Genomic DNA, 15,612 nt, shown 5'->3' with positions numbered 1-15,612 from the left:
TTGAAGTTTGACACAGATGGCCAAGATGCCAACTTATGTGCTTCAGTCCTCTTTCTGAGGCTGCAGATTGTGGTCACTTTACGCTTGAGAGTGGACTTTGGGTGCAGCATTCTGGCACTTAGTTCACTTGGCACTCTGCTGAAAAGTGTGCCAGCTTTTCATTAGTGCTGCTTGTTTTTTGGTGTCCACACTTAAAGTGTGAACGTGGTATCTAGCTTACAGGAGGTAGTCACATTGAGTTGGACTTGTTTTGTAACGTTGACGACATTTCACTAGTCATCTCATCAGAAGTGTGCCCTTTGGAAGACTTCTCAACCAAAACATGCAATTTCCTAATGCTGCTTTTCTGAGATTCCAGTGTGTAGAGCAAGGAACGCCAGCAAAGTGCAGCAGAAACTTCATAGACGCTTGAGCCCTCGAGGATAGGCATTTGTTAAAAGAGCTTGGCAGCAGTGGGATTCGAACCCACGCCCCCAAAGAGACTGGAGCCTAAATCCAGCGCCTTAGACCGCTCGGCCATGCTACCTACAAAAGAGTGCTCGCTAACCATTAAAAGGCGGAGGGACATATTCTACATTCCATGGATTGATGAGGCCGTGGCATAGATATAGCACACCTGGAATTCCTGCAGCTTGTCTTTAATGAGAGCCTGGGATGGCTAAGAAAGACACAGCCCCAGCTGGACTGTCGCATATTGGCCGGTTAGCTCAGTTGGTTAGAGCGTGGTGCTAATAACGCCAAGGTCGCGGGTTCGATCCCCGTACGGGCCATCCGTGCGCTTGATCTTTATGGTCTCAGGCATGTGTACCCTGTGGCTTTCTGCTGTCCGATGTTCTGCATTCATTGCTTGTGCTGGAGGCCTCAGATCTCTCCACTCCAAGTGGTCACCACTTTATCCATTATGAAAGGTTGTTGAAGTTTGACACAGATGGCCAAGATGCCAACTTATGTGCTTCTGTCCTCTTTCTGAGGCAGCAAGTTGTGGTCCTTTTACGCTTGAGAGTGGACTTTGGGTGCAGCATTCTGTGGCAAGTTCACTTGGCACTCTCCTACAAAATGTGCCAGCTTTTCATTACTGCTGCTTGTTTTTGCTGTCTACACTTAAAGTAGGAGTGTTGAATCTAGCTTACAGGAGTTAGTCACATTCAGTTGGACTTGTTATATACTGTTGATGACATTTCACTAGTCACCAGAAGTGTGCCCTTTGGAAGACTTCTCAAACAAAACATGCAATGAATGCAGTTATTCTAATGCTGCTAGAGCAGAGAGGTAAGTGTTCTTTGAGATGTCAGTGTGTTGGGCAAGGAACTGCAGCAACATCAGAGATGCTTGAGCCCTTGAGGATAGGGATTTTGTTAAAAGAGCTTGGCAGCAGTGGGATTCGAACCCACGCCCCCGAAGAGACTGGAGCCTTAATCCAGCGCCTTAGACCGCTCGGCCATGCTACCTGCAAAAGAGTGCTCGCTAATGACTGAAAAGCGGCGGGACATAGTCTGCATTCCATGCTCTGAATTCATTGCTTGTGCTGGAGGCCTCAGAACTCTCAACTTCAAGTATTCACCACTTTATCCATTATGAAAGGTTGTTGAAGTTTGACACAGATGGCCAAGATGCCAACTTATGTGCTTCAGTCCTCTTTCTGAGGCTGCAGATTGTGGTCACTTTACGCTTGAGAGTGGACTTTGGGTGCAGCATTCTGGCACTTAGTTCACTTGGCACTCTGCTGAAAAGTGTGCCAGCTTTTCATTAGTGCTGCTTGTTTTTTGGTGTCCACACTTAAAGTGTGAACGTGGTATCTAGCTTACAGGAGGTAGTCACATTGAGTTGGACTTGTTTTGTAACGTTGACGACATTTCACTAGTCATCTCATCAGAAGTGTGCCCTTTGGAAGACTTCTCAACCAAAACATGCAATTTCCTAATGCTGCTTTTCTGAGATTCCAGTGTGTAGAGCAAGGAACGCCAGCAAAGTGCAGCAGAAACTTCATAGACGCTTGAGCCCTCGAGGATAGGCATTTGTTAAAAGAGCTTGGCAGCAGTGGGATTCGAACCCACGCCCCCAAAGAGACTGGAGCCTAAATCCAGCGCCTTAGACCGCTCGGCCATGCTACCTACAAAAGAGTGCTCGCTAACCATTAAAAGGCGGAGGGACATATTCTACATTCCATGGATTGATGAGGCCGTGGCATAGATATAGCACACCTGGAATTCCTGCAGCTTGTCTTTAATGAGAGCCTGGGATGGCTAAGAAAGACACAGCCCCAGCTGGGCTGTCGCATATTGGCCGGTTAGCTCAGTTGGTTAGAGCGTGGTGCTAATAACGCCAAGGTCGCGGGTTCGATCCCCGTACGGGCCATCCGTGCGCTTGATCTTTATGGTCTCAGGCATGTGTACCCTGTGGCTTTCTGCTGTCCGATGTTCTGCATTCATTGCTTGTGCTGGAGGCCTCAGATCTCTCCACTCCAAGTGGTCACCACTTTATCCATTATGAAAGGTTGTTGAAGTTTGACACAGATGGCCAAGATGCCAACTTATGTGCTTCTGTCCTCTTTCTGAGGAAGCAAGTTGTGGTCCTTTTACGCTTGAGAGTGGACTTTGGGTGCAGCATTCTGTGGCAAGTTCACTTGGCACTCTCCTACAAAATGTGCCAGCTTTTCATTACTGCTGCTTGTTTTTGCTGTCTACACTTAAAGTAGGAGTGTTGAATCTAGCTTACAGGAGTTAGTCACATTCAGTTGGACTTGTTATATACTGTTGATGACATTTCACTAGTCACCAGAAGTGTGCCCTTTGGAAGACTTCTCAAACAAAACATGCAATGAATGCAGTTATTCTAATGCTGCTAGAGCAGAGAGGTAAGTGTTCTTTGAGATTCCAGTGTGTTGGGCAAGGAACTGCAGCAACATCAGAGATGCTTGAGCCCTTGAGGATAGGGATTTTGTTAAAAGAGCTTGGCAGCAGTGGGATTCGAACCCACGCCCCCGAAGAGACTGGAGCCTTAATCCAGCGCCTTAGACCGCTCGGCCATGCTACCTGTGAAAGAGTGCTCGCTAATGACTGAAAAGCGGCGGGACATAGTCTGCATTCCATGCTCTGAATTCATTGCTTGTGCTGGAGGCCTCAGAACTCTCAACTTCAAGTATTCACCACTTTATCCATTATGAAAGGTTGTTGAAGTTTGACACAGATGGCCAAGATGCCAACTTATGTGCTTCAGTCCTCTTTCTGAGGCTGCAGATTGTGGTCACTTTACGCTTGAGAGTGGACTTTGGGTGCAGCATTCTGGCACTTAGTTCACTTGGCACTCTGCTGAAAAGTGTGCCAGCTTTTCATTAGTGCTGCTTGTTTTTTGGTGTCCACACTTAAAGTGTGAACGTGGTATCTAGCTTACAGGAGGTAGTCACATTGAGTTGGACTTGTTTTGTAACGTTGACGACATTTCACTAGTCATCTCATCAGAAGTGTGCCCTTTGGAAGACTTCTCAACCAAAACATGCAATTTCCTAATGCTGCTTTTCTGAGATTCCAGTGTGTAGAGCAAGGAACGCCAGCAAAGTGCAGCAGAAACTTCATAGACGCTTGAGCCCTCGAGGATAGGCATTTGTTAAAAGAGCTTGGCAGCAGTGGGATTCGAACCCACGCCCCCAAAGAGACTGGAGCCTAAATCCAGCACCTTAGACCGCTCGGCCATGCTACCTACAAAAGAGTGCTCGCTAACCATTAAAAGGCGGAGGGACATATTCTACATTCCATGGATTGATGAGGCCGTGGCATAGATATAGCACACCTGGAATTCCTGCAGCTTGTCTTTAATGAGAGCCTGGGATGGCTAAGAAAGACACAGCCCCAGCTGGGCTGTCGCATATTGGCCGGTTAGCTCAGTTGGTTAGAGCGTGGTGCTAATAACGCCAAGGTCGCGGGTTCGATCCCCGTACGGGCCATCCGTGCGCTTGATCTTTATGGTCTCAGGCATGTGTACCCTGTGGCTTTCTGCTGTCCGATGTTCTGCATTCATTGCTTGTGCTGGAGGCCTCAGATCTCTCCACTCCAAGTGGTCACCACTTTATCCATTATGAAAGGTTGTTGAAGTTTGACACAGATGGCCAAGATGCCAACTTATGTGCTTCTGTCCTCTTTCTGAGGCAGCAAGTTGTGGTCCTTTTACGCTTGAGAGTGGACTTTGGGTGCAGCATTCTGTGGCAAGTTCACTTGGCACTCTCCTACAAAATGTGCCAGCTTTTCATTACTGCTGCTTGTTTTTGCTGTCTACACTTAAAGTAGGAGTGTTGAATCTAGCTTACAGGAGTTAGTCACATTCAGTTGGACTTGTTATATACTGTTGATGACATTTCACTAGTCACCAGAAGTGTGCCCTTTGGAAGACTTCTCAAACAAAACATGCAATGAATGCAGTTATTCTAATGCTGCTAGAGCAGAGAGGTAAGTGTTCTTTGAGATGTCAGTGTGTTGGGCAAGGAACTGCAGCAACATCAGAGATGCTTGAGCCCTTGAGGATAGGGATTTTGTTAAAAGAGCTTGGCAGCAGTGGGATTCGAACCCACGCCCCCGAAGAGACTGGAGCCTTAATCCAGCGCCTTAGACCGCTCGGCCATGCTACCTGTAAAAGAGTGCTCGCTAATGACTGAAAAGCGGCGGGACATAGTCTGCATTCCATGCTCTGAATTCATTGCTTGTGCTGGAGGCCTCAGAACTCTCAACTTCAAGTATTCACCACTTTATCCATTATGAAAGGTTGTTGAAGTTTGACACAGATGGCCAAGATGCCAACTTATGTGCTTCAGTCCTCTTTCTGAGGCTGCAGATTGTGGTCACTTTACGCTTGAGAGTGGACTTTGGGTGCAGCATTCTGGCACTTAGTTCACTTGGCACTCTGCTGAAAAGTGTGCCAGCTTTTCATTAGTGCTGCTTGTTTTTTGGTGTCCACACTTAAAGTGTGAACGTGGTATCTAGCTTACAGGAGGTAGTCACATTGAGTTGGACTTGTTTTGTAACGTTGACGACATTTCACTAGTCATCTCATCAGAAGTGTGCCCTTTGGAAGACTTCTCAACCAAAACATGCAATTTCCTAATGCTGCTTTTCTGAGATTCCAGTGTGTAGAGCAAGGAACGCCAGCAAAGTGCAGCAGAAACTTCATAGACGCTTGAGCCCTCGAGGATAGGCATTTGTTAAAAGAGCTTGGCAGCAGTGGGATTCGAACCCACGCCCCCAAAGAGACTGGAGCCTAAATCCAGCGCCTTAGACCGCTCGGCCATGCTACCTACAAAAGAGTGCTCGCTAACCATTAAAAGGCGGAGGGACATATTCTACATTCCATGGATTGATGAGGCCGTGGCATAGATATAGCACACCTGGAATTCCTGCAGCTTGTCTTTAATGAGAGCCTGGGATGGCTAAGAAAGACACAGCCCCAGCTGGGCTGTCGCATATTGGCCGGTTAGCTCAGTTGGTTAGAGCGTGGTGCTAATAACGCCAAGGTCGGGGGTTCGATCCCCGTACGGGCCATCCGTGCGCTTGATCTTTATGGTCTCAGGCATGTGTACCCTGTGGCTTTCTGCTGTCCGATGTTCTGCATTCATTGCTTGTGCTGGAGGCCTCAGATCTCTCCACTCCAAGTGGTCACCACTTTATCCATTATGAAAGGTTGTTGAAGTTTGACACAGATGGCCAAGATGCCAACTTATGTGCTTCTGTCCTCTTTCTGAGGCAGCAAGTTGTGGTCGTTTTACGCTTGAGAGTGGACTTTGGGTGCAGCATTCTGTGGCAAGTTCACTTGGCACTCTCCTACAAAATGTGCCAGCTTTTCATTACTGCTGCTTGTTTTTGCTGTCTACACTTAAAGTAGGAGTGTTGAATCTAGCTTACAGGAGTTAGTCACATTCAGTTGGACTTGTTATATACTGTTGATGACATTTCACTAGTCACCAGAAGTGTGCCCTTTGGAAGACTTCTCAAACAAAACATGCAATGAATGCAGTTATTCTAATGCTGCTAGAGCAGAGAGGTAAGTGTTCTTTGAGATGTCAGTGTGTTGGGCAAGGAACTGCAGCAACATCAGAGATGCTTGAGCCCTTGAGGATAGGGATTTTGTTAAAAGAGCTTGGCAGCAGTGGGATTCGAAGCCACGCCCCCGAAGAGACTGGAGCCTTAATCCAGCGCCTTAGACCGCTCGGCCATGCTACCTGTAAAAGAGTGCTCGCTAATGACTGAAAAGTGGCGGGACATAGTCTGCATTCCATGCTCTGAATTCATTGCTTGTGCTGGAGGCCTCAGAACTCTCAACTTCAAGTATTCACCACTTTATCCATTATGAAAGGTTGTTGAAGTTTGACACAGATGGCCAAGATGCCAACTTATGTGCTTCAGTCCTCTTTCTGAGGCTGCAGATTGTGGTCACTTTACGCTTGAGAGTGGACTTTGGGTGCAGCATTCTGGCACTTAGTTCACTTGGCACTCTGCTGAAAAGTGTGCCAGCTTTTCATTAGTGCTGCTTGTTTTTTGGTGTCCACACTTAAAGTGTGAACGTGGTATCTAGCTTACAGGAGGTAGTCACATTGAGTTGGACTTGTTTTGTAACGTTGACGACATTTCACTAGTCATCTCATCAGAAGTGTGCCCTTTGGAAGACTTCTCAACCAAAACATGCAATTTCCTAATGCTGCTTTTCTGAGATTCCAGTGTGTAGAGCAAGGAACGCCAGCAAAGTGCAGCAGAAACTTCATAGACGCTTGAGCCCTCGAGGATAGGCATTTGTTAAAAGAGCTTGGCAGCAGTGGGATTCGAACCCACGCCCCCAAAGAGACTGGAGCCTAAATCCAGCGCCTTAGACCGCTCGGCCATGCTACCTACAAAAGAGTGCTCGCTAACCATTAAAAGGCGGAGGGACATATTCTACATTCCATGGATTGATGAGGCCGTGGCATAGATATAGCACACCTGGAATTCCTGCAGCTTGTCTTTAATGAGAGCCTGGGATGGCTAAGAAAGACACAGCCCCAGCTGTGTCCATGGATTGATGAGGCCGTGGCATAGATATAGCACACCTGGAATTCCTGCAGCTTGTCTTTAATGAGAGCCTGGGATGGCTAAGAAAGACACAGCCCCAGCTGGGCTGTCGCATATTGGCCGGTTAGCTCAGTTGGTTAGAGCGTGGTGCTAATAACGCCAAGGTCGCGGGTTCGATCCCCGTACGGGCCATCCGTGCGCTTGATCTTTATGGTCTCAGGCATGTGTACCCTGTGGCTTTCTGCTGTCCGATGTTCTGCATTCATTGCTTGTGCTGGAGGCCTCAGATCTCTCCACTCCAAGTGGTCACCACTTTATCCATTATGAAAGGTTGTTGAAGTTTGACACAGATGGCCAAGATGCCAACTTATGTGCTTCTGTCCTCTTTCTGAGGCAGCAAGTTGTGGTCGTTTTACGCTTGAGAGTGGACTTTGGGTGCAGCATTCTGTGGCAAGTTCACTTGGCACTCTCCTACAAAATGTGCCAGCTTTTCATTACTGCTGCTTGTTTTTGCTGTCTACACTTAAAGTAGGAGTGTTGAATCTAGCTTACAGGAGTTAGTCACATTCAGTTGGACTTGTTATATACTGTTGATGACATTTCACTAGTCACCAGAAGTGTGCCCTTTGGAAGACTTCTCAAACAAAACATGCAATGAATGCAGTTATTCTAATGCTGCTAGAGCAGAGAGGTAAGTGTTCTTTGAGATGTCAGTGTGTTGGGCAAGGAACTGCAGCAACATCAGAGATGCTTGAGCCCTTGAGGATAGGGATTTTGTTAAAAGAGCTTGGCAGCAGTGGGATTCGAACCCACGCCCCCGAAGAGACTGGAGCCTTAATCCAGCGCCTTAGACCGCTCGGCCATGCTACCTGTAAAAGAGTGCTCGCTAATGACTGAAAAGTGGCGGGACATAGTCTGCATTCCATGCTCTGAATTCATTGCTTGTGCTGGAGGCCTCAGAACTCTCAACTTCAAGTATTCACCACTTTATCCATTATGAAAGGTTGTTGAAGTTTGACACAGATGGCCAAGATGCCAACTTATGTGCTTCAGTCCTCTTTCTGAGGCTGCAGATTGTGGTCACTTTACGCTTGAGAGTGGACTTTGGGTGCAGCATTCTGGCACTTAGTTCACTTGGCACTCTGCTGAAAAGTGTGCCAGCTTTTCATTAGTGCTGCTTGTTTTTTGGTGTCCACACTTAAAGTGTGAACGTGGTATCTAGCTTACAGGAGGTAGTCACATTGAGTTGGACTTGTTTTGTAACGTTGACGACATTTCACTAGTCATCTCATCAGAAGTGTGCCCTTTGGAAGACTTCTCAACCAAAACATGCAATTTCCTAATGCTGCTTTTCTGAGATTCCAGTGTGTAGAGCAAGGAACGCCAGCAAAGTGCAGCAGAAACTTCATAGACGCTTGAGCCCTCGAGGATAGGCATTTGTTAAAAGAGCTTGGCAGCAGTGGGATTCGAACCCACGCCCCCAAAGAGACTGGAGCCTAAATCCAGCGCCTTAGACCGCTCGGCCATGCTACCTACAAAAGAGTGCTCGCTAACCATTAAAAGGCGGAGGGACATATTCTACATTCCATGGATTGATGAGGCCGTGGCATAGATATAGCACACCTGGAATTCCTGCAGCTTGTCTTTAATGAGAGCCTGGGATGGCTAAGAAAGACACAGCCCCAGCTGGACTGTCGCATATTGGCCGGTTAGCTCAGTTGGTTAGAGCGTGGTGCTAATAACGCCAAGGTCGCGGGTTCGATCCCCGTACGGGCCATCCGTGCGCTTGATCTTTATGGTCTCAGGCATGTGTACCCTGTGGCTTTCTGCTGTCCGATGTTCTGCATTCATTGCTTGTGCTGGAGGCCTCAGATCTCTCCACTCCAAGTGGTCACCACTTTATCCATTATGAAAGGTTGTTGAAGTTTGACACAGATGGCCAAGATGCCAACTTATGTGCTTCTGTCCTCTTTCTGAGGCAGCAAGTTGTGGTCCTTTTACGCTTGAGAGTGGACTTTGGGTGCAGCATTCTGTGGCAAGTTCACTTGGCACTCTCCTACAAAATGTGCCAGCTTTTCATTACTGCTGCTTGTTTTTGCTGTCTACACTTAAAGTAGGAGTGTTGAATCTAGCTTACAGGAGTTAGTCACATTCAGTTGGACTTGTTATATACTGTTGATGACATTTCACTAGTCACCAGAAGTGTGCCCTTTGGAAGACTTCTCAAACAAAACATGCAATGAATGCAGTTATTCTAATGCTGCTAGAGCAGAGAGGTAAGTGTTCTTTGAGATGTCAGTGTGTTGGGCAAGGAACTGCAGCAACATCAGAGATGCTTGAGCCCTTGAGGATAGGGATTTTGTTAAAAGAGCTTGGCAGCAGTGGGATTCGAACCCACGCCCCCGAAGAGACTGGAGCCTTAATCCAGCGCCTTAGACCGCTCGGCCATGCTACCTGCAAAAGAGTGCTCGCTAATGACTGAAAAGCGGCGGGACATAGTCTGCATTCCATGCTCTGAATTCATTGCTTGTGCTGGAGGCCTCAGAACTCTCAACTTCAAGTATTCACCACTTTATCCATTATGAAAGGTTGTTGAAGTTTGACACAGATGGCCAAGATGCCAACTTATGTGCTTCAGTCCTCTTTCTGAGGCTGCAGATTGTGGTCACTTTACGCTTGAGAGTGGACTTTGGGTGCAGCATTCTGGCACTTAGTTCACTTGGCACTCTGCTGAAAAGTGTGCCAGCTTTTCATTAGTGCTGCTTGTTTTTTGGTGTCCACACTTAAAGTGTGAACGTGGTATCTAGCTTACAGGAGGTAGTCACATTGAGTTGGACTTGTTTTGTAACGTTGACGACATTTCACTAGTCATCTCATCAGAAGTGTGCCCTTTGGAAGACTTCTCAACCAAAACATGCAATTTCCTAATGCTGCTTTTCTGAGATTCCAGTGTGTAGAGCAAGGAACGCCAGCAAAGTGCAGCAGAAACTTCATAGACGCTTGAGCCCTCGAGGATAGGCATTTGTTAAAAGAGCTTGGCAGCAGTGGGATTCGAACCCACGCCCCCAAAGAGACTGGAGCCTAAATCCAGCGCCTTAGACCGCTCGGCCATGCTACCTACAAAAGAGTGCTCGCTAACCATTAAAAGGCGGAGGGACATATTCTACATTCCATGGATTGATGAGGCCGTGGCATAGATATAGCACACCTGGAATTCCTGCAGCTTGTCTTTAATGAGAGCCTGGGATGGCTAAGAAAGACACAGCCCCAGCTGTGTCCATGGATTGATGAGGCCGTGGCATAGATATAGCACACCTGGAATTCCTGCAGCTTGTCTTTAATGAGAGCCTGGGATGGCTAAGAAAGACACAGCCCCAGCTGGGCTGTCGCATATTGGCCGGTTAGCTCAGTTGGTTAGAGCGTGGTGCTAATAACGCCAAGGTCGCGGGTTCGATCCCCGTACGGGCCATCCGTGCGCTTGATCTTTATGGTCTCAGGCATGTGTACCCTGTGGCTTTCTGCTGTCCGATGTTCTGCATTCATTGCTTGTGCTGGAGGCCTCAGATCTCTCCACTCCAAGTGGTCACCACTTTATCCATTATGAAAGGTTGTTGAAGTTTGACACAGATGGCCAAGATGCCAACTTATGTGCTTCTGTCCTCTTTCTGAGGCAGCAAGTTGTGGTCGTTTTACGCTTGAGAGTGGACTTTGGGTGCAGCATTCTGTGGCAAGTTCACTTGGCACTCTCCTACAAAATGTGCCAGCTTTTCATTACTGCTGCTTGTTTTTGCTGTCTACACTTAAAGTAGGAGTGTTGAATCTAGCTTACAGGAGTTAGTCACATTCAGTTGGACTTGTTATATACTGTTGATGACATTTCACTAGTCACCAGAAGTGTGCCCTTTGGAAGACTTCTCAAACAAAACATGCAATGAATGCAGTTATTCTAATGCTGCTAGAGCAGAGAGGTAAGTGTTCTTTGAGATGTCAGTGTGTTGGGCAAGGAACTGCAGCAACATCAGAGATGCTTGAGCCCTTGAGGATAGGGATTTTGTTAAAAGAGCTTGGCAGCAGTGGGATTCGAACCCACGCCCCCGAAGAGACTGGAGCCTTAATCCAGCGCCTTAGACCGCTCGGCCATGCTACCTGTAAAAGAGTGCTCGCTAATGACTGAAAAGTGGCGGGACATAGTCTGCATTCCATGCTCTGAATTCATTGCTTGTGCTGGAGGCCTCAGAACTCTCAACTTCAAGTATTCACCACTTTATCCATTATGAAAGGTTGTTGAAGTTTGACACAGATGGCCAAGATGCCAACTTATGTGCTTCAGTCCTCTTTCTGAGGCTGCAGATTGTGGTCACTTTACGCTTGAGAGTGGACTTTGGGTGCAGCATTCTGGCACTTAGTTCACTTGGCACTCTGCTGAAAAGTGTGCCAGCTTTTCATTAGTGCTGCTTGTTTTTTGGTGTCCACACTTAAAGTGTGAACGTGGTATCTAGCTTACAGGAGGTAGTCACATTGAGTTGGACTTGTTTTGTAACGTTGACGACATTTCACTAGTCATCTCATCAGAAGTGTGCCCTTTGGAAGACTTCTCAACCAAAACATGCAATTTCCTAATGCTGCTTTTCTGAGATTCCAGTGTGTAGAGCAAGGAACGCCAGCAAAGTGCAGCAGAAACTTCATAGACGCTTGAGCCCTCGAGGATAGGCATTTGTTAAAAGAGCTTGGCAGCAGTGGGATTCGAACCCACGCCCCCAAAGAGACTGGAGCCTAAATCCAGCGCCTTAGACCGCTCGGCCATGCTACCTACAAAAGAGTGCTCGCTAACCATTAAAAGGCGGAGGGACATATTCTACATTCCATGGATTGATGAGGCCGTGGCATAGATATAGCACACCTGGAATTCCTGCAGCTTGTCTTTAATGAGAGCCTGGGATGGCTAAGAAAGACACAGCCCCAGCTGGACTGTCGCATATTGGCCGGTTAGCTCAGTTGGTTAGAGCGTGGTGCTAATAACGCCAAGGTCGCGGGTTCGATCCCCGTACGGGCCATCCGTGCGCTTGATCTTTATGGTCTCAGGCATGTGTACCCTGTGGCTTTCTGCTGTCCGATGTTCTGCATTCATTGCTTGTGCTGGAGGCCTCAGATCTCTCCACTCCAAGTGGTCACCACTTTATCCATTATGAAAGGTTGTTGAAGTTTGACACAGATGGCCAAGATGCCAACTTATGTGCTTCTGTCCTCTTTCTGAGGCAGCAAGTTGTGGTCCTTTTACGCTTGAGAGTGGACTTTGGGTGCAGCATTCTGTGGCAAGTTCACTTGGCACTCTCCTACAAAATGTGCCAGCTTTTCATTACTGCTGCTTGTTTTTGCTGTCTACACTTAAAGTAGGAGTGTTGAATCTAGCTTACAGGAGTTAGTCACATTCAGTTGGACTTGTTATATACTGTTGATGACATTTCACTAGTCACCAGAAGTGTGCCCTTTGGAAGACTTCTCAAACAAAACATGCAATGAATGCAGTTATTCTAATGCTGCTAGAGCAGAGAGGTAAGTGTTCTTTGAGATGTCAGTGTGTTGGGCAAGGAACTGCAGCAACATCAGAGATGCTTGAGCCCTTGAGGATAGGGATTTTGTTAAAAGAGCTTGGCAGCAGTGGGATTCGAACCCACGCCCCCGAAGAGACTGGAGCCTTAATCCAGCGCCTTAGACCGCTCGGCCATGCTACCTGCAAAAGAGTGCTCGCTAATGACTGAAAAGCGGCGGGACATAGTCTGCATTCCATGCTCTGAATTCATTGCTTGTGCTGGAGGCCTCAGAACTCTCAACTTCAAGTATTCACCACTTTATCCATTATGAAAGGTTGTTGAAGTTTGACACAGATGGCCAAGATGCCAACTTATGTGCTTCAGTCCTCTTTCTGAGGCTGCAGATTGTGGTCACTTTACGCTTGAGAGTGGACTTTGGGTGCAGCATTCTGGCACTTAGTTCACTTGGCACTCTGCTGAAAAGTGTGCCAGCTTTTCATTAGTGCTGCTTGTTTTTTGGTGTCCACACTTAAAGTGTGAACGTGGTATCTAGCTTACAGGAGGTAGTCACATTGAGTTGGACTTGTTTTGTAACGTTGACGACATTTCACTAGTCATCTCATCAGAAGTGTGCCCTTTGGAAGACTTCTCAACCAAAACATGCAATTTCCTAATGCTGCTTTTCTGAGATTCCAGTGTGTAGAGCAAGGAACGCCAGCAAAGTGCAGCAGAAACTTCATAGACGCTTGAGCCCTCGAGGATAGGCATTTGTTAAAAGAGCTTGGCAGCAGTGGGATTCGAACCCACGCCCCCAAAGAGACTGGAGCCTAAATCCAGCGCCTTAGACCGCTCGGCCATGCTACCTACAAAAGAGTGCTCGCTAACCATTAAAAGGCGGAGGGACATATTCTACATTCCATGGATTGATGAGGCCGTGGCATAGATATAGCACACCTGGAATTCCTGCAGCTTGTCTTTAATGAGAGCCTGGGATGGCTAAGAAAGACACAGCCCCAGCTGGGCTGTCGCATATTGGCCGGTTAGCTCAGTTGGTTAGAGCGTGGTGCTAATAACGCCAAGGTCGCGGGTTCGATCCCCGTACGGGCCATCCGTGCGCTTGATCTTTATGGTCTCAGGCATGTGTACCCTGTGGCTTTCTGCTGTCCGATGTTCTGCATTCATTGCTTGTGCTGGAGGCCTCAGATCTCTCCACTCCAAGTGGTCACCACTTTATCCATTATGAAAGGTTGTTGAAGTTTGACACAGATGGCCAAGATGCCAACTTATGTGCTTCTGTCCTCTTTCTGAGGAAGCAAGTTGTGGTCCTTTTACGCTTGAGAGTGGACTTTGGGTGCAGCATTCTGTGGCAAGTTCACTTGGCACTCTCCTACAAAATGTGCCAGCTTTTCATTACTGCTGCTTGTTTTTGCTGTCTACACTTAAAGTAGGAGTGTTGAATCTAGCTTACAGGAGTTAGTCACATTCAGTTGGACTTGTTATATACTGTTGATGACATTTCACTAGTCACCAGAAGTGTGCCCTTTGGAAGACTTCTCAAACAAAACATGCAATGAATGCAGTTATTCTAATGCTGCTAGAGCAGAGAGGTAAGTGTTCTTTGAGATTCCAGTGTGTTGGGCAAGGAACTGCAGCAACATCAGAGATGCTTGAGCCCTTGAGGATAGGGATTTTGTTAAAAGAGCTTGGCAGCAGTGGGATTCGAACCCACGCCCCCGAAGAGACTGGAGCCTTAATCCAGCGCCTTAGACCGCTCGGCCATGCTACCTGTGAAAGAGTGCTCGCTAATGACTGAAAAGCGGCGGGACATAGTCTGCATTCCATGCTCTGAATTCATTGCTTGTGCTGGAGGCCTCAGAACTCTCAACTTCAAGTATTCACCACTTTATCCATTATGAAAGGTTGTTGAAGTTTGACACAGATGGCCAAGATGCCAACTTATGTGCTTCAGTCCTCTTTCTGAGGCTGCAGATTGTGGTCACTTTACGCTTGAGAGTGGACTTTGGGTGCAGCATTCTGGCACTTAGTTCACTTGGCACTCTGCTGAAAAGTGTGCCAGCTTTTCATTAGTGCTGCTTGTTTTTTGGTGTCCACACTTAAAGTGTGAACGTGGTATCTAGCTTACAGGAGGTAGTCACATTGAGTTGGACTTGTTTTGTAACGTTGACGACATTTCACTAGTCATCTCATCAGAAGTGTGCCCTTTGGAAGACTTCTCAACCAAAACATGCAATTTCCTAATGCTGCTTTTCTGAGATTCCAGTGTGTAGAGCAAGGAACGCCAGCAAAGTGCAGCAGAAACTTCATAGACGCTTGAGCCCTCGAGGATAGGCATTTGTTAAAAGAGCTTGGCAGCAGTGGGATTCGAACCCACGCCCCCAAAGAGACTGGAGCCTAAATCCAGCACCTTAGACCGCTCGGCCATGCTACCTACAAAAGAGTGCTCGCTAACCATTAAAAGGCGGAGGGACATATTCTACATTCCATGGATTGATGAGGCCGTGGCATAGATATAGCACACCTGGAATTCCTGCAGCTTGTCTTTAATGAGAGCCTGGGATGGCTAAGAAAGACACAGCCCCAGCTGGGCTGTCGCATATTGGCCGGTTAGCTCAGTTGGTTAGAGCGTGGTGCTAATAACGCCAAGGTCGCGGGTTCGATCCCCGTACGGGCCATCCGTGCGCTTGATCTTTATGGTCTCAGGCATGTGTACCCTGTGGCTTTCTGCTGTCCGATGTTCTGCATTCATTGCTTGTGCTGGAGGCCTCAGATCTCTCCACTCCAAGTGGTCACCACTTTATCCATTATGAAAGGTTGTTGAAGTTTGACACAGATGGCCAAGATGCCAACTTATGTGCTTCTGTCCTCTTTCTGAGGCAGCAAGTTGTGGTCCTTTTACGCTTGAGAGTGGACTTTGGGTGCAGCATTCTGTGGCAAGTTCACTTGGCACTCTCCTACAAAATGTGCCAGCTTTTCATTACTGCTGCTTGTTTTTGCTGTCTACACTTAAAGTAGGAGTGTTGAATCTAGCTTACAGG

At 47.4% G+C, this 15,612-nt stretch overlaps 28 non-coding genes across 28 annotated transcripts; 9 read left to right on the top strand and 19 right to left on the bottom strand.

Moving 5' to 3' along the window:
- Positions 1 to 444: 444 nt before the first annotated feature.
- On the bottom strand, positions 445 to 526 carry TRNAL-UAG (transfer RNA leucine (anticodon UAG)). Its single transcript has one exon. It is a non-coding gene; the product is annotated as a tRNA-Leu (tRNA).
- A 170-nt stretch (positions 527 to 696) lies between these two features.
- On the top strand, positions 697 to 770 carry TRNAI-AAU (transfer RNA isoleucine (anticodon AAU)). The gene has a single exon. It is a non-coding gene; the product is annotated as a tRNA-Ile (tRNA).
- A 596-nt stretch (positions 771 to 1,366) lies between these two features.
- TRNAL-AAG (transfer RNA leucine (anticodon AAG)) lies at positions 1,367 to 1,448 on the bottom strand. Its single transcript has one exon. It is a non-coding gene; the product is annotated as a tRNA-Leu (tRNA).
- A 581-nt stretch (positions 1,449 to 2,029) lies between these two features.
- Positions 2,030 to 2,111, bottom strand: TRNAL-UAG (transfer RNA leucine (anticodon UAG)). Its single transcript has one exon. It is a non-coding gene; the product is annotated as a tRNA-Leu (tRNA).
- Positions 2,112 to 2,281: 170 nt separating this feature from the next.
- On the top strand, positions 2,282 to 2,355 carry TRNAI-AAU (transfer RNA isoleucine (anticodon AAU)). Its single transcript has one exon. It is a non-coding gene; the product is annotated as a tRNA-Ile (tRNA).
- Positions 2,356 to 2,951: 596 nt separating this feature from the next.
- TRNAL-AAG (transfer RNA leucine (anticodon AAG)) lies at positions 2,952 to 3,033 on the bottom strand. The gene has a single exon. It is a non-coding gene; the product is annotated as a tRNA-Leu (tRNA).
- Positions 3,034 to 3,614: 581 nt separating this feature from the next.
- On the bottom strand, positions 3,615 to 3,696 carry TRNAL-UAG (transfer RNA leucine (anticodon UAG)). Its single transcript has one exon. It is a non-coding gene; the product is annotated as a tRNA-Leu (tRNA).
- Positions 3,697 to 3,866: 170 nt separating this feature from the next.
- TRNAI-AAU (transfer RNA isoleucine (anticodon AAU)) lies at positions 3,867 to 3,940 on the top strand. The gene has a single exon. It is a non-coding gene; the product is annotated as a tRNA-Ile (tRNA).
- Positions 3,941 to 4,536: 596 nt separating this feature from the next.
- On the bottom strand, positions 4,537 to 4,618 carry TRNAL-AAG (transfer RNA leucine (anticodon AAG)). Its single transcript has one exon. It is a non-coding gene; the product is annotated as a tRNA-Leu (tRNA).
- A 581-nt stretch (positions 4,619 to 5,199) lies between these two features.
- TRNAL-UAG (transfer RNA leucine (anticodon UAG)) lies at positions 5,200 to 5,281 on the bottom strand. The gene has a single exon. It is a non-coding gene; the product is annotated as a tRNA-Leu (tRNA).
- Positions 5,282 to 6,121: 840 nt separating this feature from the next.
- TRNAL-AAG (transfer RNA leucine (anticodon AAG)) lies at positions 6,122 to 6,203 on the bottom strand. Its single transcript has one exon. It is a non-coding gene; the product is annotated as a tRNA-Leu (tRNA).
- A 581-nt stretch (positions 6,204 to 6,784) lies between these two features.
- Positions 6,785 to 6,866, bottom strand: TRNAL-UAG (transfer RNA leucine (anticodon UAG)). The gene has a single exon. It is a non-coding gene; the product is annotated as a tRNA-Leu (tRNA).
- A 277-nt stretch (positions 6,867 to 7,143) lies between these two features.
- On the top strand, positions 7,144 to 7,217 carry TRNAI-AAU (transfer RNA isoleucine (anticodon AAU)). The gene has a single exon. It is a non-coding gene; the product is annotated as a tRNA-Ile (tRNA).
- Positions 7,218 to 7,813: 596 nt separating this feature from the next.
- On the bottom strand, positions 7,814 to 7,895 carry TRNAL-AAG (transfer RNA leucine (anticodon AAG)). Its single transcript has one exon. It is a non-coding gene; the product is annotated as a tRNA-Leu (tRNA).
- A 581-nt stretch (positions 7,896 to 8,476) lies between these two features.
- On the bottom strand, positions 8,477 to 8,558 carry TRNAL-UAG (transfer RNA leucine (anticodon UAG)). Its single transcript has one exon. It is a non-coding gene; the product is annotated as a tRNA-Leu (tRNA).
- Positions 8,559 to 8,728: 170 nt separating this feature from the next.
- TRNAI-AAU (transfer RNA isoleucine (anticodon AAU)) lies at positions 8,729 to 8,802 on the top strand. Its single transcript has one exon. It is a non-coding gene; the product is annotated as a tRNA-Ile (tRNA).
- A 596-nt stretch (positions 8,803 to 9,398) lies between these two features.
- Positions 9,399 to 9,480, bottom strand: TRNAL-AAG (transfer RNA leucine (anticodon AAG)). Its single transcript has one exon. It is a non-coding gene; the product is annotated as a tRNA-Leu (tRNA).
- Positions 9,481 to 10,061: 581 nt separating this feature from the next.
- TRNAL-UAG (transfer RNA leucine (anticodon UAG)) lies at positions 10,062 to 10,143 on the bottom strand. Its single transcript has one exon. It is a non-coding gene; the product is annotated as a tRNA-Leu (tRNA).
- A 277-nt stretch (positions 10,144 to 10,420) lies between these two features.
- On the top strand, positions 10,421 to 10,494 carry TRNAI-AAU (transfer RNA isoleucine (anticodon AAU)). Its single transcript has one exon. It is a non-coding gene; the product is annotated as a tRNA-Ile (tRNA).
- Positions 10,495 to 11,090: 596 nt separating this feature from the next.
- Positions 11,091 to 11,172, bottom strand: TRNAL-AAG (transfer RNA leucine (anticodon AAG)). The gene has a single exon. It is a non-coding gene; the product is annotated as a tRNA-Leu (tRNA).
- Positions 11,173 to 11,753: 581 nt separating this feature from the next.
- TRNAL-UAG (transfer RNA leucine (anticodon UAG)) lies at positions 11,754 to 11,835 on the bottom strand. Its single transcript has one exon. It is a non-coding gene; the product is annotated as a tRNA-Leu (tRNA).
- Positions 11,836 to 12,005: 170 nt separating this feature from the next.
- On the top strand, positions 12,006 to 12,079 carry TRNAI-AAU (transfer RNA isoleucine (anticodon AAU)). Its single transcript has one exon. It is a non-coding gene; the product is annotated as a tRNA-Ile (tRNA).
- Positions 12,080 to 12,675: 596 nt separating this feature from the next.
- Positions 12,676 to 12,757, bottom strand: TRNAL-AAG (transfer RNA leucine (anticodon AAG)). Its single transcript has one exon. It is a non-coding gene; the product is annotated as a tRNA-Leu (tRNA).
- A 581-nt stretch (positions 12,758 to 13,338) lies between these two features.
- Positions 13,339 to 13,420, bottom strand: TRNAL-UAG (transfer RNA leucine (anticodon UAG)). The gene has a single exon. It is a non-coding gene; the product is annotated as a tRNA-Leu (tRNA).
- A 170-nt stretch (positions 13,421 to 13,590) lies between these two features.
- Positions 13,591 to 13,664, top strand: TRNAI-AAU (transfer RNA isoleucine (anticodon AAU)). Its single transcript has one exon. It is a non-coding gene; the product is annotated as a tRNA-Ile (tRNA).
- Positions 13,665 to 14,260: 596 nt separating this feature from the next.
- On the bottom strand, positions 14,261 to 14,342 carry TRNAL-AAG (transfer RNA leucine (anticodon AAG)). The gene has a single exon. It is a non-coding gene; the product is annotated as a tRNA-Leu (tRNA).
- A 581-nt stretch (positions 14,343 to 14,923) lies between these two features.
- On the bottom strand, positions 14,924 to 15,005 carry TRNAL-UAG (transfer RNA leucine (anticodon UAG)). Its single transcript has one exon. It is a non-coding gene; the product is annotated as a tRNA-Leu (tRNA).
- Positions 15,006 to 15,175: 170 nt separating this feature from the next.
- TRNAI-AAU (transfer RNA isoleucine (anticodon AAU)) lies at positions 15,176 to 15,249 on the top strand. The gene has a single exon. It is a non-coding gene; the product is annotated as a tRNA-Ile (tRNA).
- The last annotated feature ends 363 nt before the right edge of the window (positions 15,250 to 15,612 follow it).

The sequence above is a fragment of the Aquarana catesbeiana genome, linkage group LG12 (genome assembly GCF_042186555.1).
Source record: "Aquarana catesbeiana isolate 2022-GZ linkage group LG12, ASM4218655v1, whole genome shotgun sequence".
Lineage (NCBI taxonomy): Eukaryota > Metazoa > Chordata > Amphibia > Anura > Ranidae > Aquarana > Aquarana catesbeiana.
The sequence above is the reverse complement of the archived record's forward strand: the minus strand, read 5'-3'. Positions and strand labels throughout refer to the sequence as shown.